This window comes from Papaver somniferum, chromosome 8 (assembly GCF_003573695.1).
Source record: "Papaver somniferum cultivar HN1 chromosome 8, ASM357369v1, whole genome shotgun sequence".
Classification (NCBI taxonomy): Eukaryota; Viridiplantae; Streptophyta; class Magnoliopsida; order Ranunculales; family Papaveraceae; genus Papaver; species Papaver somniferum.
This window is the reverse complement of record NC_039365.1, coordinates 73,147,816-73,171,356: the sequence shown is the minus strand read 5'-3', so window position 1 is coordinate 73,171,356 and position 23,541 is coordinate 73,147,816. Positions and strand designations below refer to the sequence as shown.

Genomic DNA, 23,541 nt, shown 5'->3' with positions numbered 1-23,541 from the left:
TAAAGTCTTTGACTTTGGGTCGCAGCAACTCTTAGTTGTGGGTGAGATCGGCTAAGAGAATCAAGTGCGTAGTATCCTGCTGGGATCATAGACATAAGGAGCACAACTGTACCTTGGATCAGTATGAGATTGATTGGGGTTCAACTACAGTCCAGTCCTAAGTTAGTTTGTAGTAGGCTAGTGTCTGTAGCGGCTTAATACAATGTGCGTTCAATCTGGACTAGGTCCCGGGGTTTTTCTGCATTTGGGGTTTCTTCGTTAACAAAACTTCTGGTGTCTGTGTTATTTCTTTTCCGCATTATATTTTGTTATATAATTGAAATATCACAGGTTGTGCGTTGAATCGATCAATTGGTAAATCCAACCTTTGGTTGTTGATTGAAATTGATTGATACTTGAACATTGGTCTTTGGTACCATTCAAGTTAATTTCTCTTGTATTCAATTAGACTCGCAGATTTCTATTTGCTTGAGTAAGTATTGGATCGAGAAATTGAGATATAACTCATTGACATACTTTTTATTAAGATTGAGTATGTATGTCTAGTCGATTCTCTTAAAAGTATGTTGGAGTTTGTCCATAAAGATTGCTAAGCGAAATATTGGGTGTGGTTGTTAGACCCCCGCTTTTTCAATTGGTATCAGAGCAGGCAAACACGTTTAAAAACCTTATAAGTCTTTGTGTGCAGCGATCTGGCTCTATGAACAGGAACTTTATCTCCATAAACGTACCACCAGTATTCGATGGATCAAACTACTTATGGTGGAACATCGCTATGCGTGCTTTTCTTCAAGCTCGTGATTTTTAAACATGGGTACGTGTTGTTAATGGCTATGATCCTCCGGTTAATACAGAAGGCGATGTATCTATACCTAAGGATATCGGTAGATATAGTCCAGAAGAAATCCTTTCTATAAAGAAAAATTCTGACGGCTTAAATGCTATCATACATGCCATTACCCCAGATCTTCAGCATCATGTTAATACGTGCGCAAAGTCTAAAGAAGCCTGGGATATCTTAGAAACCGTATTTTAAGGGAATACCAGTGAAAAAGAATCTAGGCTTCAAAATCTAAATTATGATTGGGAAAACCTTCGTATGGCGGATGAAGAAACATTTGATGAGTTTAATCACAAAGTGTCTGAAATTGTTAATGCATCTTTTGCATTGGACTATTCCTGAAAAGGACATTGTGATGAAAATTCTCAGATCATTTCCATCTATATATGATTCTAAGAAGCATGCCATCATTGAGGGAAATAACCTTGATACTTTTTCCAGAAATTCTCTCGTTGGAAAGCTTAAAATTTTCGATCTTGAACTTAAACAAAAATATGAGCGTCACATGTTTAACAACCATGTTGATACATCTGATAGAAAGTCTCGACGTCCTATATTGATTGATAAAGAGATGAGAATTGCTTTAATTATACTCTGTCACTGTTTATACAATATCTTAAGAAAGCTCTTAAACATAGTAAAATAAAGTCTCAAAAGAGAGTTCAGTCAATCACCACAAAGGATAAGAAAGTCCAGAGAAACTATGTTAGCAAAACTAGTTTCAAGTGATATAGATGTTTCCATGATACTTCTAAGAGTCCTGATATGGAGTTGAGTGAGATAACTAAAGCATGGATGACTACTCTTAACTATTGTGTTGAGGATGATATCTGTGAATGGTATCTTAACCTCCTTGCTGATAATCATACTTGCCCTCCTAATAGCTCTGGTTATTCCATGATGAACAATCTTACTTCTCCAGAAGTGTTTCAACTGGAAAAGGAAACCTTGATTAAAAAGATTGAAAATCTGGAATGTCAATTTCTTAATTTAAATCTGGATATTTCCAAACGCAATTGTGATTCTTATAAGACATATCGAACCTCTTCGATTGGGTCTTTTAAACATTGTCAGCAAGCTCCTTCTGACTCTATATCATTCTCGAGTCATCCTGACAAAAAGGATGACATGGAAAACCACAAGAATTCACCAAATATTTTGGTCTCCTTGTGTGAATATCAGGATGATCTAAAAGTTATTATCACTAAAGATCAGGAGCAGTTCTCCTCTGCTAAACGATGTTTGCAGAAGAAAAAAAAAACTCTTATGAAATCCTCTTTCTTTTCAAAAGAGATTTCCAAAACGCTGCATAGTTTGCAAAAATCAACAGTCAATGTTTTCAAAACTGTGTTAAAAGAAAGAAAGAAAGAATGATGTGCATAACTCTTCTTTCTTATAGACAAAAGAGAAACAAGGAATAACAAATACTTCATCCCCTCGTAACAAATCTCCAGTCCTGCATCGAGTTGGAACTATTACACTCTGTAATTATGATCATAATGATTCTTATCTTCTCTCTCGGACAAGAATCATTATCTTCAAGAGAGTTGTGATGAAATATTTCTGTTGATTCTCTAGGGATATTTTGTTTGTGCTTGTTTGCTATAGTCTAAAACCGTTTTTGCTCTTGAACGGCTTATTCCTTTAGTTTTTTTGTGGGATAACCAATTTCTGTTCGGGTTTTGGTCAAAGTTCTTTTTGGAAATTTATCCCCTATCTTCACTCCTTTTTAAGGTGAAGATTTCCTCCTTTGTTTAAACATTTCGTTTATCTCTTCCATCATGTCCTCTTCAAGTCTTTCAAGCAAAGAAAGTGATGTTTGGACTGTTCTTTTTCCCTCTAAGAAGATTCGCTTTGACTCTTCCGATAATGAGTTGTGCTCTGACAAACGTGTTTTCTCTCCGGATGGGAACTGCTCTGTCTCTCATTTTGATAAGCTCTCTTTAACCATGAATCTCGTCTTGGAACAAGTACGTGCCCTGAAGAGTGAACTAGAAGCTTCTTCCAAGAGACTTGAAGAAAATATGGATAATATTGAATCCAGGATTGATCTGATTGAAGATGAGCTTGATGAATATAGGGAATATGAGAAGAGTATTTAAAGTAAGTGAAATGTTTCATAGGAGTTGTTTTATTTTGTCTAAGAAATCTTCTTATGAGAATTTTATTCTTGTGTTTTTAGGAAGAATAACTAGAGTTTGGAATAGCCATTATTGTGATTACACATAGCTATGTCCAACGTTTTTCATCTTCAATGTTTTTAGATTTCCCTGTATAATTACAGAGATTTGCCAATTAATCTCAGATGATGAGATCGATGATATGAGAAGCATTACGGAAGTCTCTAATAAGACTATAAGTCAAATGATTGGAGGAAAATCCAGTAATAAAATGGGTGTTAAAAGAATTTCACCAAGCTCCTACAAGAAATCTCTTCTCGTTCATTTTGAAAATCATGGTAAACAACTTGATTGTTCTCAAAAACAGCTGGGCTTTGCTGCTCGAAAAGATACAGAAACTCTTAAAGGTATTCAAGAATTTGAATCAGAGTTTTGGGATCAAGAATCAAAAATTGAAGAAGAGCGACAAAGGGCACTTGATCCCAAGGAACGTTCTTCCAAATGACTAAGAAAAGGAAAAATAGACAGTAGTTTTTGATTATTTCGTTAATTGTATTATGTCTACTATGAATAAAACTATTATGGATAAAATTATTTGATTTATAATTTTTCTTGTGATGGTTTTGATTTACATAGCTTGTGCTTAAATGCTTTATTATTTCTATGGATGTTTATGGGATGTTTGATTTCGGTTTAATTACCTTGATATTCGATCTCATAATATGGACCCTTATGGTTTGGGTGACTTTTTGATTTAGCAGGATTAAGTTCTATCCCATGTTGATAGGCTTTATGAAAGGATCATGAGGGGTTCTTGTAGAAACAATATGTGAAAAAGTCACAATATGTTGAATCGGTTTTGGTTTAGCATAAAATCTACGTGTTCTGACGGTTTGCAACTTTTGCTTGCAATTGTTAAAACCGGTTTTCAACCTTTCTCTGGTAAAGGTTGGTTGTTGTTATTCTTTTGTTTTGCATAAGGATGACAACATAATGATATTTCGATATCAATTCTCCGTGGAAGAAGATGCAAACATATTGGAGAAGTGGATGCGGAATTTGAGGTAACAATGTTGTTAGTTAATTTTTTTCCTATTTAAGAAAAGCCTTAGTTTATTTCATATATATTTTGCTTTTGCTTAACAAAATTTAGGTACAATTGATGTTTTATTCCATTATGTGTGTATGGATGTGTGTGCGATTCAATTGGTTACGGTTAAGAAAAACTATTGTTATCTTGCTTTATTGTGTGGTATCAATTGTTTAGGCTTATAAAATTTCTGTGCAATTGCGTGTTTTAATGCTTATATTGATTCATTTGATTCTGGTTTAGGTAAATAATTTTGCAAGTTGATTTATTTGGTTTGTATTTATTATTTATGGATTAACGAAAGAAAAGGTTTACGAGATGGATTGTTTAGTCCAATTCGATTCCGGATAAGAGAAGTTAAGTTTATCTTAGTTAAACTTATTAAAGTGGAGGTTTCGGTTATTCAAGTCTAATCGAATGCCTTAACAAGAAATGCTAGTTAACTAACCTAGTACTTGTCTTGTTTAAAACTTAAAGGTCTAAGTTATATGGATAATTAGAACCTGATGAGAAAAATAGAGTTATCTTTATTTTGGTCTTATAGAATGAAGCGATTGTATTTATACAATCGGTTAGCAAAGGGACTAAGTTGCTTAGTTGATTTTTGGTTTGCTACACTAAATTGGGAAAATTTCTTCGGCCAATTGTTTCCTTGATAACATATCAAAAAAAATTACTTTGTAGTTTCGGTTTCGGTATTGGTTATAAAAAAATGGTGTGTGGAACCATCGTGCTTAACTCTATAGGTTTGCAAGTGTATTTTGAGATTTATAAGATTCTTTTCGTGTTGTCCTTTATTTTTTCGTTTCTTTGTCATTTTGTGACAAAAAGGGGGAGAAATATATGGAGTAAACAAGTGATACTGGTATTGATTTTATATTGATTGGTATCACTAAGGAAAAGAACATTTGTGCTTAAACGTTTATCTAACTAAAGAGTGAAAGCATAGACTAAGGGGGAGTAGCATATCATATTAATTGGTATAACAAAGACGTGCAAATAATGAAATCTACCTATCTCTCCTTTAGAGGGAGTATTAACTTTGTTATTATAATGTTAACAACGACATTTAAGGATTGAATAAATAAAGGTTATTATGCTGATGAAATCTACCTATCTCGCCTTTAGGGGGGGGGGGGGTATTAACTTTGTTATTATAATGCCAACAACGACATTTAAGGATTGAATGAATGTAGGTTATTGTTCTATTGAATTCGGGAATCAAGCGTATGTGTAATGAATTCTTGTAATTTTTTTATCCATATGATTGTAAGAGTTTTGTCACTAAAATTGACAAAGGGGGAGATTGTTAGAGCATAGCTCGGTTGAACCCACCAAGCGTTGGTATGTCAAGTTTGGTTGTCATATTTTAGTGAATCAAAACTCATTTTAAGAGTCGCTTGATTATGTACTAGAGTCAACTTCGTATAAGCTAGCTTGAAAGTATTAGGATATGAGACATTACAAGTATTGCGAAGACTTGAAGAAGTAAAAAGCTACAACGACAACATCATCCTTCCACTTGAGGTTAGTGATATTTTACTTGAACCGTTTCATTACCTAACATATCTTTCAAGTCTTGCATATTGAAAGCGAAACTGCGAAGCATGAATACTCTAGATAGACATAGTATTAAGGAATACAATATGAAGTTTGTTGCTTAACCATTAAACTTTGTAGATAAGACATCGACATAATCGTTAATGCTATCGTGATTATGTATGGGTATGAGGTGAGGATTTCATCCTAGGAAACAATGTTTTTACATGTGTTTTAAGGAAGTAGGTTCATAAACTTGTTTATGAATCAATAAGGAAATAGCCAGGCGTTATTGGGATTTTTATTCGTTGCATATCTTGTAAACATCCAATATGTGTGATTTAGTATAACCGCTGATGACTCGTTTGTGTTCTTGGTAAAACTATTCACAAAGGCCTGACTTATGTATTGGTATGACTTTTATTAGTGAAACCGATCTTAAGTAATCACTTGAGATGGTGTGATCGAGTTTGTGATTTGTTGAACCGAATCTGGGTAAAGGGGAACCGATCCTATGAAGAGGTGCAACACATCACAAAGGGGAAACGATCCTTGTATGAGGTGCAACAAGTTTGTAGCAGAAAGGGGAACCAATCCTATGGATATGTGCAACACGTTTTTAGGCAAATGGGAACCGATCTTATGGACATATGCAACACATATAAGTTAGATACCACATATATATGGGGAACCGATCTTAGTACCTAGTCAACCGAATTTTGGAAAGCTAGTGTGACTATGCACACTACTCACATGGAGGTAGAACCGAAACTTGTTTTGGTAGAACCGTTAAACCCATGATTTGTGATCGAGTGTTTCTTAAACAATCGCATAGTTCTTGAAAGTCAGATGAACCAATTTTAAACTTGTTTGGAAGTGTGGCAAATCGGTTTCAAGGTTGTAAGTATGAAAGAGGACTTACAAAGTAAGGATGTCGACATACTTTGAAAACGTACAATAATATTTATCTTTTATTATTCAAAGTTATTCCTTAATAGCTACAGGAAGAAAATCCCAGGATCGGAATATAAATAAGTTAAGAATCTTTTAATTAAGGTTGTTAATTTTATTTTAGGAAAATGAGAATTAGTAATGTGCATTTACTAGTTGAGATTTTCCAAAGAGATTTTCGGTCATTATTTTGGACAGAGCATTTCCAAGAATTATGGAAACCGAATTTGGAATATATTGAATATCTTTGAGAATATTTTCGGTTTTGGAAATTCCTTGGTGTCCAAACTTCCTTGTCTATAAATACTTGAAGTTTGCATTTATAGCAAACTAATCCTTTGTGACAACAAACTTCCTCGGTTGTGTTGTTACTGGTGTAGCCGCCTATTCATAGAGGAGAGTAACCTAATTACGCGAAATCTCTTACGGTCGCTCAGTTTAAAGTCTTCTTTGGGATTGAGAAGGTCTACGAGTACCGTTGGTGGGAAACTAGATAATTGCGGTTTATCTTGTGTTTTCGAATTATTTGATTGACTAACGGTGGTTGAACTTTGATTGCACCTAGTTTGTTTATGCTTGAGAATCTTCTCTTCTGATATAAGATTCACTCAAACTAGATTGAAGTTTCGACAGGGATCTTTAGACTGTTGTTAGTGCTAAAGACGATCTTGTGATAATCCATTGTTAACAGACTCCGTTCTGTGCGTGATTGATCACAAGAGATTCAAGTTGTTGTGTGCAGGTGTTTATTGAAGATCCAAGAAGATTTGAAGACAAGGAAGATATTGAAGATTTCTGATTTGGGGTTCATAATCTTTGGTGTGCACAATAATTGTTTCGGTATAAAGGATCCAACTATAATCGGTTTATCCTTGTGGTAGATTGGATTGATTAGTTGTGTAGATCGAAATCAATACAATTCTTTGTGATTAAAAGTATTGATTGCAAAATCTTAACCATTACTTCGGTGATTGAACATAAGATAGATCTAAGAACCTGACGAAAGAGTTTATGTTAAGATAAACAGAAGAGCCTTTGTCCGACTCACATCACTTGATTGAATAGAGTTGATACCAAACATATTTGTTGTTCCTTTACTGTTTGGAATACAAACCAAAGGAATTGTTCCAAATACGTGACTTATTCATAAGTTGGAGGCGTAGGAATACATACGGAACTAGGTGAACTATAGGTTTAGTTGCCTGGTATCAACTACACGTAGTTGGTTTAATTTTTTGTAGTGGATTAATCTTGAGAGTATTCAATTATGGACAAGGTCCCGGGGTTTTTCTGCATTTGCGGTTTCCTCGTTAACAAAACCTTGCTATGTCATTTACTTTATATTTCCGCATTATAATTCTTTTATTATAATTAAAGTAAATTACACAAACGTTAATTCTTATTTACTTGATAAGCGTCCGAACCTTTTTTATCAAGTAAACATACTTCGTCGTTGTATTGTATCGATCTCGTATCCATAGATGATCACACGAAGTGTGAACCGATTAGTTGAGTTGTCTCGGCTTAGTCCATAGACAACACTTTCAGGGAAATGACTTATAGGCAGGAAAAGTTTTAGCTTGAGGTATATTTGGGTACCATCGCATTTTCAAAGTTAATTTCTGAATGGAATGTAGTTGAGCCCTAACCAATCTCACACTAATAAAGGTACAGTCGCGTTCCTTATGCCTCTTAATCCCAGCAGGACTCTGCGCACTTGATTCCCTTAGCTGATCTCAGCCACAACTAAGAGTTGCTACGACCCAAAGCCGAAGACTTGATAAACCAATCGGTGTCACACAGAAAAGTCTATTGAATAGATAAATATGTCTACCACAGAAATACCTATGAGTTTTGTTATGTATTGTGATAAATCAATGTGAACAGGAACCAATTGATAAACCAGTCTTATATTCCCGAAGAACAACCTAGTAAAATCAATCACCTCACAATAATCTTAATCATATGGTAGAGAAACAATATATTATGGAATCAAAAATGATAAGACGAAGATGTTTGTAACTACGTTTTACCTTGCCTATCGAACATTAAATATCGAACAAATCTTAGAGAAGATAGTACTCAATACGATAGAAAACAACAACATCATAACACGCAACTACAGAGAAAATAGTTGGGTCTGGCTTCACAATCCCAATGAAATCTTCAAGTCGTTAACCTACAGGGTTTTGGAAAAAACCTAAGGTTAAAGGAGAATCGACTCTAGTCGCAACTAGTATCACATAGGAGGTGTGGGGATTAGGTTTCCCAGTTTCTAGAGTTCTCCTTATAGTCTTCAAATTAGGGTTTGCAATCAATACTACCTTGGTAAAAAAGCATTCAATATTCACCGTTAGATGAAAACCTGATTAGACTCAGGCTAATATCTTTCAACCGTTAGATCGAACTTATCTTGTTACACACAAATGAAAAGTGACTTCATTTAGATATGAGTAACCGTACCTAAACGTGTGCACCTTGTTGGCTCAACAATAGTTAACCGAAGTTATCCATATAAACACTTTCATATCAACCTTATTCATCTTAACCATAACTAGTTCAAATGACTCAAATGAAACTAGTTCTAGAGTTGTTCAATTGTTTATATTCTCATAGAAGTATAAAAGACACAATTGAAGCAAAATCGATTTTGATTCACTTGAATCAATTCATGAACATTATAGACGATTTTCAAAAGATTGAATTCCTTAATATATAAATGTATTAGTTCATGAACAAACTGATTTTAGAACATAACCTACTCAAATATGCAAACGGTTACACATACCTAAGTGGATGGACTAAATTTGGGTTCGCCAGTATGCGAAAGGGTACGCATACCTCCAAACTCGGTTGAATTTCCTGGAACTGAACTTACGGCAGTACCCATACGGGTATGCATACTAAGTTCCCGGACTTTCATTAACCAACCAGTACGCATACGTGCATGCATACTACGGTTCCCGGACTTGGAATATCATGTAACAGTTTAGTATACAAGTACGCATACTGTGCTATATCCAATCATGGTTAATTGTTCTAAAATCCTATTTCGATCATTGAAACATTCTTAGAAGACGACAATAGCTGTCTCACACAAACTATTAGCTTCAAAACAATTTTCAAATGATCGAATGATCAATACGAAACATTTCGCGTCTACATTAAACGACTGCCTCATACAAATCATGTATGATGTTACCAGGCGATTTTCACATGATCATATTTTGACTTTCGTCAAGAATATAAGATGAACTGGGTTAAAGCGAAAGCTTACCGACACATATTTCGAGAAATATGTAAGCGAGTTAAACGCAGCTCGAGATATCAAATGTGTATAATCGAAGTCTATGTATATATGACTTTTATCTCAAATAGGAGATAGAGTTGATAAACTTTTGAGTGATAGATAAGTTCAAGCCTCCATATACCTTTTGTTGATGAAGTTCCACAAGATCCCCTTAGTAGTTCTTCGTCTTCAATCGATGAACATTGTGAAGTATAATGCTCAATTACACTTACTATCCTAATCCGACACTTGGGTATTAAGTATACTAGAAATCAAGACTTATAGGTTTGGCAACTAAACTTGATAAACAAGCTTGAGATAGAAACGCTTGTGAGTTCTACCGAGCAATGCTCTAACAATCTCCCCCTTTGCCAATTTTAGTGAAAAAACTATCAATACATATGGATTACAAAATAAATAAACTTTGTAACTTCTCATCCAAATGCTTGATTTCCTTGGTTCTTCAACATTACTCAAAATCTTCGTCACTTCCAAGTACTCCAATGATTCTGAATGTGTTAAACTCAACATCATAGTTGTTGAAGATCCGTATCTATAACAATATATAAAAACAGATGTTGTCGTATTGTTATACAGTGTTATAGTATCATTACACAGCATCAAAGTTCAATTGTATCACAAAGTTGTTCGTATCATTCTTTGTGATTCCACAATAACTTGTTTTACTACCATATTGTTAAGTTATTGTGAGGTGATTGATATTTCTAGGTTGTTCTTCGGGAATATAAGTCTGGATTATCAATTGGTTTCTGTTCACCTTGATTTATCAAAAGACAGAACAAAAACTTCATAGGTATTTCTATGGGAGACAAATTTATCTAGCAGAATAGACTTTTCTGTGGGAGACAGATTTATTTATCAAAGTCTTCGACTTTGGGTCGTAGAAACTCTTAGTTGTGGGTGAGATAAGCTAAGGGAATCAAGTGCGCAGAATCCGTTGTGGTTCAAGAGGCGTAAGGAACGCGACTGTACCTTAATCAATGTGAGACTTTGTTAGGCACAACTACATTCTAGTCCTAAGTTGACTTGTAGTAAACTAGTGTCTGTAGCGGCTCAATACAGTGTGGTGTTCAAATCTGGACTAGGTCCCGGGGTTTTTCTGCATTTGCGGTTTCCTCGTTAATAAAACTTCTGGTGTCTTTGTTATTTGTTTTCCGCATAATATTTGTTTATATAATTAAAATATCACAGGTTGTGCGTAGTTCAATCAATGGGAAAATCCGACCTTGTTTGTTGGATAGTAATTGATTGGCACTTGGACATTGGTCTTTGGTACCGTCCAAGTTATTTATCATATCAACTGGGCTCCCAGATTTCTATCTGTTTGATTGCAGATTGTATTGAGAAATTGAGAAATAACTCTTTAGCATATTTCATTATTTTTTGATTGAGCTCGCTTTTTAAGTTGGTGCTCTCGGAATTATATTGGAGCTAGTCCATATAGATTTCCGAACGAATTATTGGGTGTGATTGTGATCCCGCTTTTTCACTTATATTGCCGGAGCCATGTGATCTGCAAATTGCTAAACCTTGATGTCCTGGGACATATTGCAGGTAAATAAGAATTTCATGCACTTATTCATGCAATGACTTTATTGCTTTATAAAGATTTTTCGGTATGAGATTATAGGTCTGAACCTGTATTTGATAGAATTGTTTTATCTTTGGGTTCAACTTGTAGGGTTTGGTCGAAATCATTGTGTACCAGAAGTTTGCCAGTCTTTGTACTTAGTAATTACTGGCTTTTTGTTTCTGTGATCAGATATATTTTGGTTCATTCCTTTTGAGGATGGAAAAACTTTCCACCTGATTTCGGTTAATTAAAGACATAGAAGGAGAATTCCTTGGGTGAAATGATGCTTAACTGTATGAAATATTTCTGAGTTCTCTGTTTTGTGAAAGAATTTGAGGTTCAGTAAACTATCTTGGTACTTGTGCGGATTTGTATATGTTCCAGTCTTTTTCCTCTGGCCCGTTTGATATGTTATTAAGCTTCCAAGTTTCTAATGGTTAAACAAGTTATTGTGGGTGGAAAGATTTCGAGAAGCTCATGGAAAGTAGATGAAGTTCAAGGATGGTACATGGTTTCTTCTGGTCAGCATGTTATCTTCCTTGAGTAGTAAACTAGTACTGATTTGTGTTATGAAGTGTTAATCTGGGTGATTTTGGTATTTGTAGAAATGGATCGTACTAACCAAACTGCTCGTAAGTCAACTGGAGAAAAGGCACCAGGGAAGCAGCTAGCTACCGAGGCTTCACGTAAGTCTGCACTAATTGCTGGTGGAGTTAAGAAGCCACACATATACCGTCCTGGAACTGTTGCTCTTCAGTGTACTTCCATCTACCTTCATTATAGTTTATTCTTATTCTGTTAATTATAATTTCATTGTTTTGATCCTCGTTTATTACTTTTGATTGTGTTAATAACTGTGAAATCCGTAACTACTAGAAGAGTGCTGAATTGCTGATCAGGAAACTTCCACTCCAGAGACTTGTTCGTGAAGTTGCCCAAGACAGGTATGGAGATTCTATACACTGTTCTTGAATGCTTAATTTGATTAAATTGGTTTCGTAACTTAAAGAAAGGTAGAATATACTTATACTGATTGAATGTGGATTGTGTACTTATTTTATGCAGACTAATTTATGTTTCCAGAGTCATGCTGTGTTGGCACTGTAGAAGCAGCTGAAGGCTACTTGGTTGGTTTGTTTGAGAACACCAACTCCTGTTCCATTTATGTGAAGCATGTGACTATCATGCCCAAGGATATTCAGCTTGCTAGGAGGATCATAGGAGAAAGATCTTAATCAGTCAGTATTGCTGATGGTCTCTGGGTGTATACAGGCCGGATGACTATCAAATATGATGGTGTTGCTGGGTTTACCAAGGGTTTAACATTTCTTGTGTTGGAATTATTATCTTCTGTGGTCTCTACTTCAGATTGTCTCTCTAAAGCCAGTTTTTTTTTGAATGGTGACTTAGCGGTTAGTACGAGTCATTGTTCCTTTTCCTTGTTGTGTTACTATAAGTTATGTGGAATGCTTACTGGGGAAGAATTATGAAACTTTCATGAATTTATGATTCTAATGCTTGTATTTTCTCTTGTTTGAACATTTCAGGATAGTTTCTTGCTTCTCCGCATGCTTGTGCTACATCTATATGAATGTTCAGAACTACTCCATTGTGCCATATCTTTCCAACTATGACCAAAAGTCCGTATACGTAAGATCATAACATAAATTTTACTGAGAACCTTCTCCACCTCAATAATTGCTCACCTTCGTATTCTACGTTTGTGCAGGACTCACCAACACCATCAAAAATGATTGTTCCTTTTCCGGTTTTTCCAATAGCTTGACATGTTCAGCAGGTTAACTTACATAAATATTACTTTACCAATTTATTCTTGTCAACGTTGTTTTTAGCCGAGTTTAAGTATCAATTACCAGCATGGTTTATATTTTAACCCCTTGAAGCTTGTTACAACTTTTATTCTTCCCACATCTCATGTAGACCAATATGCATTTTCCAAGTACATTGATGGGTCCTCTATGGTAGAATCCCATGCTGGGAAGGTAGGGATGACCGTGGAGTATGATCTAAAACTAGCTCAACTTCAGCATCATCTTCCTGCAAATAAACCAGGCGCGCTTATGCAACTTGTTGAGGGCACTACGGTGGAAGATAATATATCTTCAAGTGTGAAGGTAAGCATTCGATATTTAAGTTAATGTAGGACGTTTCTCCAAATCAAAGACTTCCTTTGAAGTTTGGAGTTGTATTAATGTCTGAAATGGTGATAGTTCAATTTTATAGTAACATGCATCATTATCAACTATCCAGTAGTGTATCGTTGTCTATGTGCTTCAGGGTCGTATATTTTAATTTCTTCGTGTTTGTAAGTCAAGACACTCAAAACATGGCTTAAACAACTAAAATCTTAGCAAGCACCAATAATTTTAGTCGCTTTAAGAATAAAGCTACTAAACTTGCGACTATCAAACTAGCGGCTCGGTATTAATATATATCCACTAATTTGAGCGACCACATAGAGTAGTTTAGTCGGTAAAATGCTTTTCCCGGTAAGAATATAGCAACCGCCGTTGTAGGTTTGGTAGCTACCTACTTCGAGCTAGAATGACGAGCGATTCAATAGGTATTTGGTTGGTCAAACCAATCCGAGCGACTAAATTTAGCGACTACCCTTTCATTAGAAAGATTATATGAGATTTTCCGGTATGTATCGGTTTCCACATTTCATTGTACCTAATTATCTGGTTTGTTAAATTTCTTGTTCTTTTCTCAGATATTGATTTGAAAATGGGTCCAATGTAATGAGCATTTTTCAAATGGAATTCTCTTTTCATCAGATCAAAGAAGTATAAGTAATTGTTTGCTTGATTTTGACGATACCAGTCTTCTTTTGTTTATTAAAAAAAAAGATACCAATTTCATTTACAAAGCTAAGCTTCTTTTACAGTTTCACGGAAGTATGAAAGAAAACAAACAACTAAAATTAATCCCAGTCCATCTCATTGTCAGACTCTTCAAATTCGAGCAAATCATCATCATCGCTAGTAGTATAAACACTTTCAACATCAGCATCATCTTCATCGACAGCTTTCCCTCGTCCTTGTTCTGGCGCAACGTAAGTGACGGTTTCTTCCGGAACATCACACCTATCCCAAACAAAATTGTCATCATCATCCTGCTGCGGTTCAAGTTGTACATCTTCCATAGAATAAGCCGAGTACAAATCCTGTGCTGCTTCACTAGGACTCAAATCTGTATTAATATCACGCACCGGCATATCATAATAGTTCCGAGGTTTTAGTTTTATCACTGTCTGCCACTGGGACTCCTCTCCTTCATTCACATACATAACTTGTGATACTTGAGAAGGTAACACATAAGGTTCATCTTGCCAACAACTTACGGTTCTATTAACAGCAGTAACAACTCCATGTTTATCTTTCCTGCATCCCCTATCACTATCTACATCCCGCCAATCACATTTGAAAAGAACAACACGGAATCCACCCACATACCTCAACTCTATAATATCAGTTAGCACTCCAAAATAATCCTTCTCGATGGTTACACATACTCCAGCGTTTTGTGTCGTTCTTCCCTGCTCCCAACGTTTTGTCTGAAAGCGGTACCCATTGACCGTATAAATGTTGAAAGACAGCTTCTCGGCAAGGACCTCCGGCCAATGATAATAGTTCTTCACTCACCTGACTGGTCTCTTTGTGCAGTTGGTAAATCTGTTTGTTATAGAAAAAATCCCGCCGAAGTCAGAAATCATAAGAAGCCTGTGTGGCGAACAAAACATGCATGTTAATAGTATTGAATTGAGACTCACTTTACGTTCAAACCATCTAGGAAATTCTTCGGTGTGCTTTCTATGTGCGTGGCTAGTTCCTTCAAGCATAGATTTGTGTTCTCTGTAAATTGCCATAAGAAAATCATTCAAATACATGTGCACGAAAACAATCTCACAATCTAGCATTATTCACTGTACATAAGGAGAAAGAGCAAGTAGAGAACACGTACTCCTCATATTGGTGCACTTCATCACAATTCTTGAGAACAACCAATTTCATTTGTTGGAACTCTTCCTCTGAAAACGAGGCCACACGTTTCTTACCTTGAAATTCACCGGATTGTCTGAAAACAGACAACTTATTAACTACTGACTGAAATCGAGTGTTATCCTCCTTTCTACCAAGTTGATTAAACTTCGTAACTACACTATTCATATGGCGCTCAATTAATACGAGAGATTCTTCTATTATTTGCCCTTTCGCCATCGAGCCTTCAGGATGAGCTTTATTCCGCACATAACGCTTTAACTTCCGCAAGTACCTGATACATAGGATAGAAAAACTATTGTGTACCCCGTAAACAAAGTACAACTAAATCGACAGTAACCAAAATGAACTAGTGAAAGTCGATCAATCTTTGATATCAGTGTAACTATGACATATATAAAGCCTCATTTGGAAATTCATCCATAGCTAAAATCTGCGATATCACTTAGACAAATCGCATATGCTCCTGACTAAAGTAACAACCATTCACAAGCTATTTACATGTTCGATAGTATTATTCCACAATAGCATATATTATTAAATTTCTAAGTACCTTAAGTGTGTATATATACACTAACCGTAATAGAAAATCTTTACAAATACCATCAGATCACAGAAAAGATAAAATTTCCAAGGAAAATGACATTGATATAGTCGTACCTCTCAATTGGATACATCCAACGATACTGCACCGGACCACCAACCTTTGCTTGTTCTACTAGATGAATGGGCAAGTGCATCATCACAACAAAAAAAGATGGGGGGAATATCCTTTCTAACTTGCACAATGTGATTGCAATACTGTCTTGTAGTTTGTCTAAGTCAGCCATATTAAGGACAGTAGCACACAGAACTTTGAAAAACATACATAACTCAGTCACTGCTTCACACACATCATCTGGAAAATTTCCACGAATTGGTATTGGTAACAAATGTTCCAATAGAACATGGCAATCGTGACTCTTTAGACCAATAAGCCGCCGCTCTTTAAGGTTCACACATCGAGAAATGTTTGATGCGTACCCGTCAGGAACCTTAATTTCCCTCAAAAGTTTACAAAATGAATCCTTCTCCTTGTTCGACATCACATATGAAGCGTTTGGCACCCTATACTTATCCCCTGTTCTCGTCGCCCATAAGTCCTTCCGTATACCCATCCTTTGTAGGTTCAATCGAGCTTTTATATTGTCTTTTGTCTTCCCATTTGTTAGCCAATCCACCACAGGTCTTAATACGAAGTAAGTGCACGGTAAAGGATAACCTTGAATAACTCTTACAATCAGGATAAAGGGGTTGCTCGGACTCCTCCAACAATAGCACCTAGCAACTCATCCCAATCGTCGTTTTCCGGCAAGTCATCTTCAACTGTTCTAGCAGTACCCAAAGGTTCCCTTCCCTCTGCCTCCCCATGGTATATCCAATTAGTATATCCTTTCGTGAACCCATGACGCAATATATGTATATGTACTTCATCTCGAGATAAGAAGCCATTGTTATTGCAGTACACACACGGACAACGAATTGATTCAATCCCAGGTTGTATATGCTCAAATGCAAAGTCTAGGAAGTTTACGACTCCCTCGCGGAATGCCTCCTCACTCCTACCCATTTTAATCCAACTCTTATCCATGGATAATTCCTGCATCAAACAGGCACAAATAAATTGAAATGCCAAAATTGATAATCAAATATCGATGCCCTTGCCAATGAATTAAAATCTAGTTACATCAATGGCAACTGAAAATGAAACCCTAGGGTTTGATTAGAAATTACTAACAAACAAAATCCATGTTTAAAATCAGGGTACAAATTTTTTTTTTTTTTTTACTGAGTGCAAAATTAGTAAAAAACCACAGATCTAAAAGAAATGGGCGTTTACCTGTGTTAAAAACACCTTCAATCACCAACGAAACCAAAACCCGTAAATATTAGAGGCGAAAAACAAAGTCTAGGGTTATTTTTTACAGAATCTAAACTAAGGTTATAAATAATAGTATCAAGTGAAAAATTAAGGTTAAATTTCAGTACCTTGTTTTGCTAATTCTTCCGATTAGAGAATAACATAAGGTAAATCAAAGGAAATGAGGGTTCTTGCTGCAACAAAAATTGGGTTTTACCACATCCAGGTCTTCAGATCGTGAAGATGAGAAAAGGGATTTTAGGATTAAAAGTATTGGTGCTGGAGAACCAGTCAAGGAGAGAAGAGAAGTGGAGATCAAAGGGTTTTTTTTTTCCTCTGGAGTCTCGACTGGTAAAAGAAAGAATCACAAGAGCGAAGAGAGGAGGATTGAGCGAAGTGAATAGAGGAGGATGGAAGCGAGTCAAATCGTTAGGACTTTTTGTTTGGTTTTTTATTGAAGCACGTTAGTCATACGGATTGTGCAATTTTTTGAACGGTGGATATTGGGTTTCAGGTTTTCATACGGATTATAAGAAAGTGTGTTTCCTTTGTGCTTTCTCTTCGTGCATTTGTGCTTTCTCTTTGTGTTTTCGGATTGAATTTCGACTAGTCACATAGGTCATGAAATAATTTAGAGTAGTCACACAGGTCATGAAGTAGATCTAGTTCACACACACAAATTCGTCATCTTCGAGAAAGAAACTTGCTCGGAGATCGAAACCTGACCAGAAGCGGACTACTATAAGTCTGAATGTTCGTAAGAAGGATGAATCACACCATTTACTGGTAAGATTCCATGGGAATATTCTCAGAAACCTTAAACACACCCTTTTCTGGCAACTTCGAGAAAGAAAGTGGCTCCGATTTCGAAAGCTGGACGGAAGTGGACTACTATAAGTCAGAAACTTCGTAAGAATGATGAATCCACCCATTTACAAGTAAGATTCAATCGAAATATTCTTTGAAACCTTAAAAAAACCTTTTCTGGCGACTTCGAGAAAGAAAGTGGCTCTGAGTACGAAAGCTGGCCGGAAGTGGACTACGATAAGTTAGAAGCTTCGTAAGAACGATGAATCCACCCATTTACAAGTAAGATTCCATCGAAATATTCTCTGAAACCTTAAACAAACCCATTTTTGTCGACTTCGAGAAAGAAAGTGGCTCTGAGTACGAAACCTGGCCGGAAGTGGACTACTATTAATATGAATTCATTGAAATGAGAACCCTAAAATTAATATGAATTCAATTAAAATTGAAGAAATTGGACCCGCGAATAATCTAAATTTGACAAAATATGATATTCAATCAAATTTACATTTTACACTTCTATTTTGTGCCAACATAATTCCGATCGACGTTTTTGCACATTTAGCCGATTTGCGTGCGCATTTTTTGGAGGGACGAAGGGTTATAGGGACATCCCATTTATGCCCACATAAATAAAAAGTCGTCAAATGCATGTACTAAAGATGAACTTAACTAGTCCAAGAAATCTTGGAGATAGTATCTTAAGATTAGTTCAAGTGCATCTTAATTCACCTTCTATCTTGGAGAGGGTATCATAAGAAAGTGTGTTTTATTTGTGCTTTCTCTTCGTGCATTTGTGCTTTCTCTTTGTGTTTTCGGATTGAATTTCGACTAGTCACATAGGTCATGAAATAATTTAGAGTAGTCACACAGGTCATGAAGTAGCTTTAGTTCACACACACAAATTCGTCATCTTCGAGAAAGAAACTTGCTCGGAGATCGAAACCTGGCCAGGAGCGGACTACTATAAGTCTGAATGTTCGTAAGAGGGATGAATCACACCATTTACTGGTAAGATTCCATGGGAATATTCTCAGAAACCTTAAACACACCCTTTTGGGCAAAATGAATTTCATACGTATCGTTAACGTTTTTTTTCTTCTTGTTATCCGTAAAAAATTTGATGTTGGCGAGTTTTGAATTCAAGTCATTAGGGAAAGTTTTGAATTCAAGTCACTGATATATCACCTAGTGACTTTACCGTTGTACTACAATGATGGTGAGTTTCGAATTCGGATAAAGTAATTGATAACGGGAGAAATGGAATTCGAGACAAATTAAGTGAGTCCGATCGACATAAGGTAAGATTGACTGATAAAAAACTAAATTAAGTGAACTAGATAGACATCCGGTTTGATTTAATAGTTAACCATATAAACCCATGGAATCCAAGGAAAACAAAGTAAGGTCGAGCGATATTGGATAAAATTGATAGATAACGGGTGAAATTGATTAAAGTCAATGGACATTTGATTAAAATGACGGTAATTTTTTCAATGCCAACTGTCTATAAATTCATTGTAGGGTTTGGCTTATATGTGATAGAAATTCTGAGTCGAACTCTGTAAAATTTTAAGGTTCGACTTATATGGGAAAGAAATTATTAGCCGAACTTAATATTATTCAGGTTCGACTTGTGTGTGAATTAAAATACAAGCCGAACCTTGTATATTAGAATTAAATGTTTGCATATGATTTATTATTTTAATTTTCGATATTGGAATGGCGAAGATGGAAAGGAAAAAATTTCAAATACGAAGCTCACTACCGCATTCTTCGAAAGTTTCTCATAACTCGTTTGGGATACTAGATGGATGGTTTTCTTTTGTAATGCTACCATGTTCTTATGTAATGGGAATGTAATTTGGAATGTTCTTATTTAATGAGAATGTAATTTGGAATGTTTTCTTTTGTAATGCTACCATTTTCATGCATCGACCTCATGAAATTTTATTCAAGTTCCTGAATATCATTCTTGCATACATTTTCAACTGATGCATAGCCTCATGCATCACTTTTCGACGGATGCATGGACCCCATGCATCACTTTTCGACGGATGCATGGACCCCATGCATCACTTTTCGATGGATGCATTGTCACATGCATCACCTTTCGATGGATGCATGGACCTCATGCATCACTTTTCGACGGATGCATTGACCTTAAACAAACCATTTTCTGGGAACTTCGAGAAAGAAAGTGGCTCCGAGTTCGAAACCTGGGAGGGCGTGGACTACTATAAGTCAGAAACTTTGTAAGAACTGTGAATCTACCCATTTACAAGTAAGATTCCATCGAAAAAATCTCTGAAACCTTAAACAAACCATTTTCTGGCAACTTTGAGAAAGAAAGTGGCTCCGAGTTCGAAACTTGGGAGGGAGTCGACTACTATAAGTCAGAAACTTTGTAAGAACGATGAATCCACCCATTTACAAGTAAGATTCCATCGAAAAATTCTCTGAAACCTTAAACAAACCATTTTCTGGCAACTTCGAGAAAGAAAGTGGCTCTGAGTTCGAAACCTGGGAGGGAGTGGACTACTATAAGTCAGAAACTTTGTAAGAACGATGAATCCACCATTTACAAGTAAGATTCCATCGAAAAATTCCCTGAAACCTTAAACAAACCATTTTTTGGAAACTTCGAGAAAGAAAGTGGCTCCGAGTTCGAAACCTGTGAGGGAGTGGACTACTATAAGACGAAATCTTCTAAGAACAATGAATCCAACCATTGGGTAAACTCGGCGATCTCCACATTGGGTAAACTCGGCGAATACATTGGATTCGGGCCCGAGTTCTGTCCAAATCCATTGCCCGAAAAATCGAAGTGTTGCGTCAATATCATAGTCGAAGTCAGACTACTAAGCCCAAGCTCATTAAACAATTTATTTAGGCTAATTTAACTTATGTTAATGACTCATTGCATGTGTCTGTTATTGGCATGTTGATAGATTATTTACTTTCCTTTATTGACACAGGTATTAATGAAAATTTGGTATGGATTTTGAATTAAAATATGAACTAATAATAAAATTAAAAATGGAAAATATGAACTATTTTGGTAACTTAATAATTTGTGTTCCAGCTAATTCAAAATATTAAATTAAAAATCTTAATTACATTTATTTACTACATATGATTAAATATGGAGAATAATTGTGGAATTTATTTTAGATTTGAGATTAAGAAAGGTAAATTTGAATAAATGGAAACAACATTAATTTAAAAAAAAATTCTTATGGTTAGAAGGGAAAGAAATATCATATTAAAGAATATTTTTTATAATCTTTTGATAAGTTTAAATTGATAGATGACATGCATGAGTTGTCACTTTATTATAGGAAATAAAAACTTAAATCAATGGGCTTTATTATCTGCATGCAATTGCTTAATTAAAAAAATAGCTTAGAAATATTTAGAAATTTTTTTATTTCTATTTTTTATAGGAATAGTTCTACGAAATGTTAATATTATTTTTTATTTTTTACTTTTTTTTATGTGAGAAAGTCTCCTTCTGGCATATTAATATTTTTTTAGTTTTAAATTTTTTGGATGTCGGTGTCCGATATTTAATCAAGAAACGTTACACGTGAAAAACACACGTTTAGTAATCAAGGCCCTGGACCTCATTGTGAGCCGTTGGATCTTCTCGAGATTGCGTAATCTGTATACGCTATATATGAATCCTTAAGGAAAGAAAACCCTAACCCTTCCTCACAATCTCCGCCTCCTTTCTCTAAGTCATCTCCACTTCCCCTGCTCCTGCTAAAGTCGATCCCGTTTCTCCCAGAAGAGTTCAACCACCTTCACGTCTCTCTCCCTCTCAACCAGTTTTTCTTTAAACTTCAACACCCTCTCTTCAATTTTTGTTGACATTGAATTTTTAATATCAAACCAAATTAGTTTCCATCAAGAGATTATGATTCGTTACTAAGAAATGTTTTTATTTTCTGCTAAACAGTTAAACGTATAACTGATTTTTGACTCTAATGATGGTTTGAGGAGTTCAAATATTTACTTAATTGAAGATTGTTTTTTTCCTTCTTATTTCAGTTAGCGATTTGTTTTAAACTTCTGTTATCGAACCAATTTGATTCACATCAAGAAAATATGATTCGTTTTCATTTAGATAGGTACTGAGATCTATCTTTAATTTCTTCTAAATGGTTAAACTTGTTACTGATTCTGACTCTAATGATGATTTGAGGAGTTTGGAATTTTTATTTTCCTCCTTTTTCAGTTAGGGATTTGTTTTAAAATGTTGAATCTTTACTGATTTCAACTCTAATGATCTTTGAAGAGTTGAGATTTCTGGTTATTCAACTGGGTTTGGGTTTTTCTTTCATTTTTTTCATCTTGAATTTTTGTTGTTTGTTTGTTGAATTATTAACTGAGTTCTCCTTCAAAAAAAGAAATAAGTAGTGGGTTTCATTTTGTATGTGAGTTTCCTTTTGGGTTTGATTCATATTGTTCTTCATTTTTGTTTCATTTTGGGGGTTTTATTTATTTAGATCTGAGTGATTTTGTTCGTTCACCTAGGTATAACGCCAAGAGAAACCATTAGATTGTTTCACCATTACACGTGGTTACCAGCATGACTTTGTTAGCCAATCAAATAGGGGCTAAAGCAAACATTCGTTTGGCTGTGTCTTAGTGGATAGTTGAGGTAAAACCCTAATAGTTCTGCTTATTAACCACAGATGTTTCCTTTTTTACGCCTAGTGCCATTCTATTTATTGATACACTAACCCTACGTTTCATCACTTCCCACTTCAGCGCCTCCTTCCTTTCCTCCCTCAGTCCATAGATCTCTCTGGATCATCTGTTAGATTTTAGTCTCTTAGTGATTCAAAAGGTTCGATGAGGACACAATTGGGGACTAGAGTTTGTAATTTTTGCTCTTCTCCCTAATCAATTTATGATGTCTGAGAACTATTAATCATGAAATCCGTTTTTAGTTTTCTAGTTTCTTTTGATTTAGTTAAAATTGGTCTGATATGATTATTTATCATTAGGTCCATTTCATGGATAAATGATGTGGGGTTTCTAAATTTAATTTGTGGTTTTCAGTTCATGGATTTTTCATTTCCATGTTAATTAACCGCGAAAAACCAAGACATTCTCGAATCATGGCCAATTTTTTTTATAGATTTTGTTGTTTTTGTTTTGATATAGATCGCGAATTAAAAGAAAATATAGATTTGCTTATGGTGATTAGTAAATTTTTATGATTCTTTAGAATTTTTAAATTAAATCTATTTTGATTATGGTGATTTTGATTTTGATTTCGTTTTTCATTATTTTGTTAAATGTGTAAGCTAATAGATTTGCTGCCAATGTTTCTTTGAATTATTTAATCGGTTATGCTGAATTGATTTTATTTTATTC

The 23,541-nt window shown here is 35.2% G+C and overlaps 1 pseudogene; it reads left to right on the top strand.

The window, feature by feature from the left end:
* Positions 1 to 12,028: 12,028 nt before the first annotated feature.
* LOC113306883 lies at positions 12,029 to 12,659 on the top strand (annotated as a pseudogene).
* The last annotated feature ends 10,882 nt before the right edge of the window (positions 12,660 to 23,541 follow it).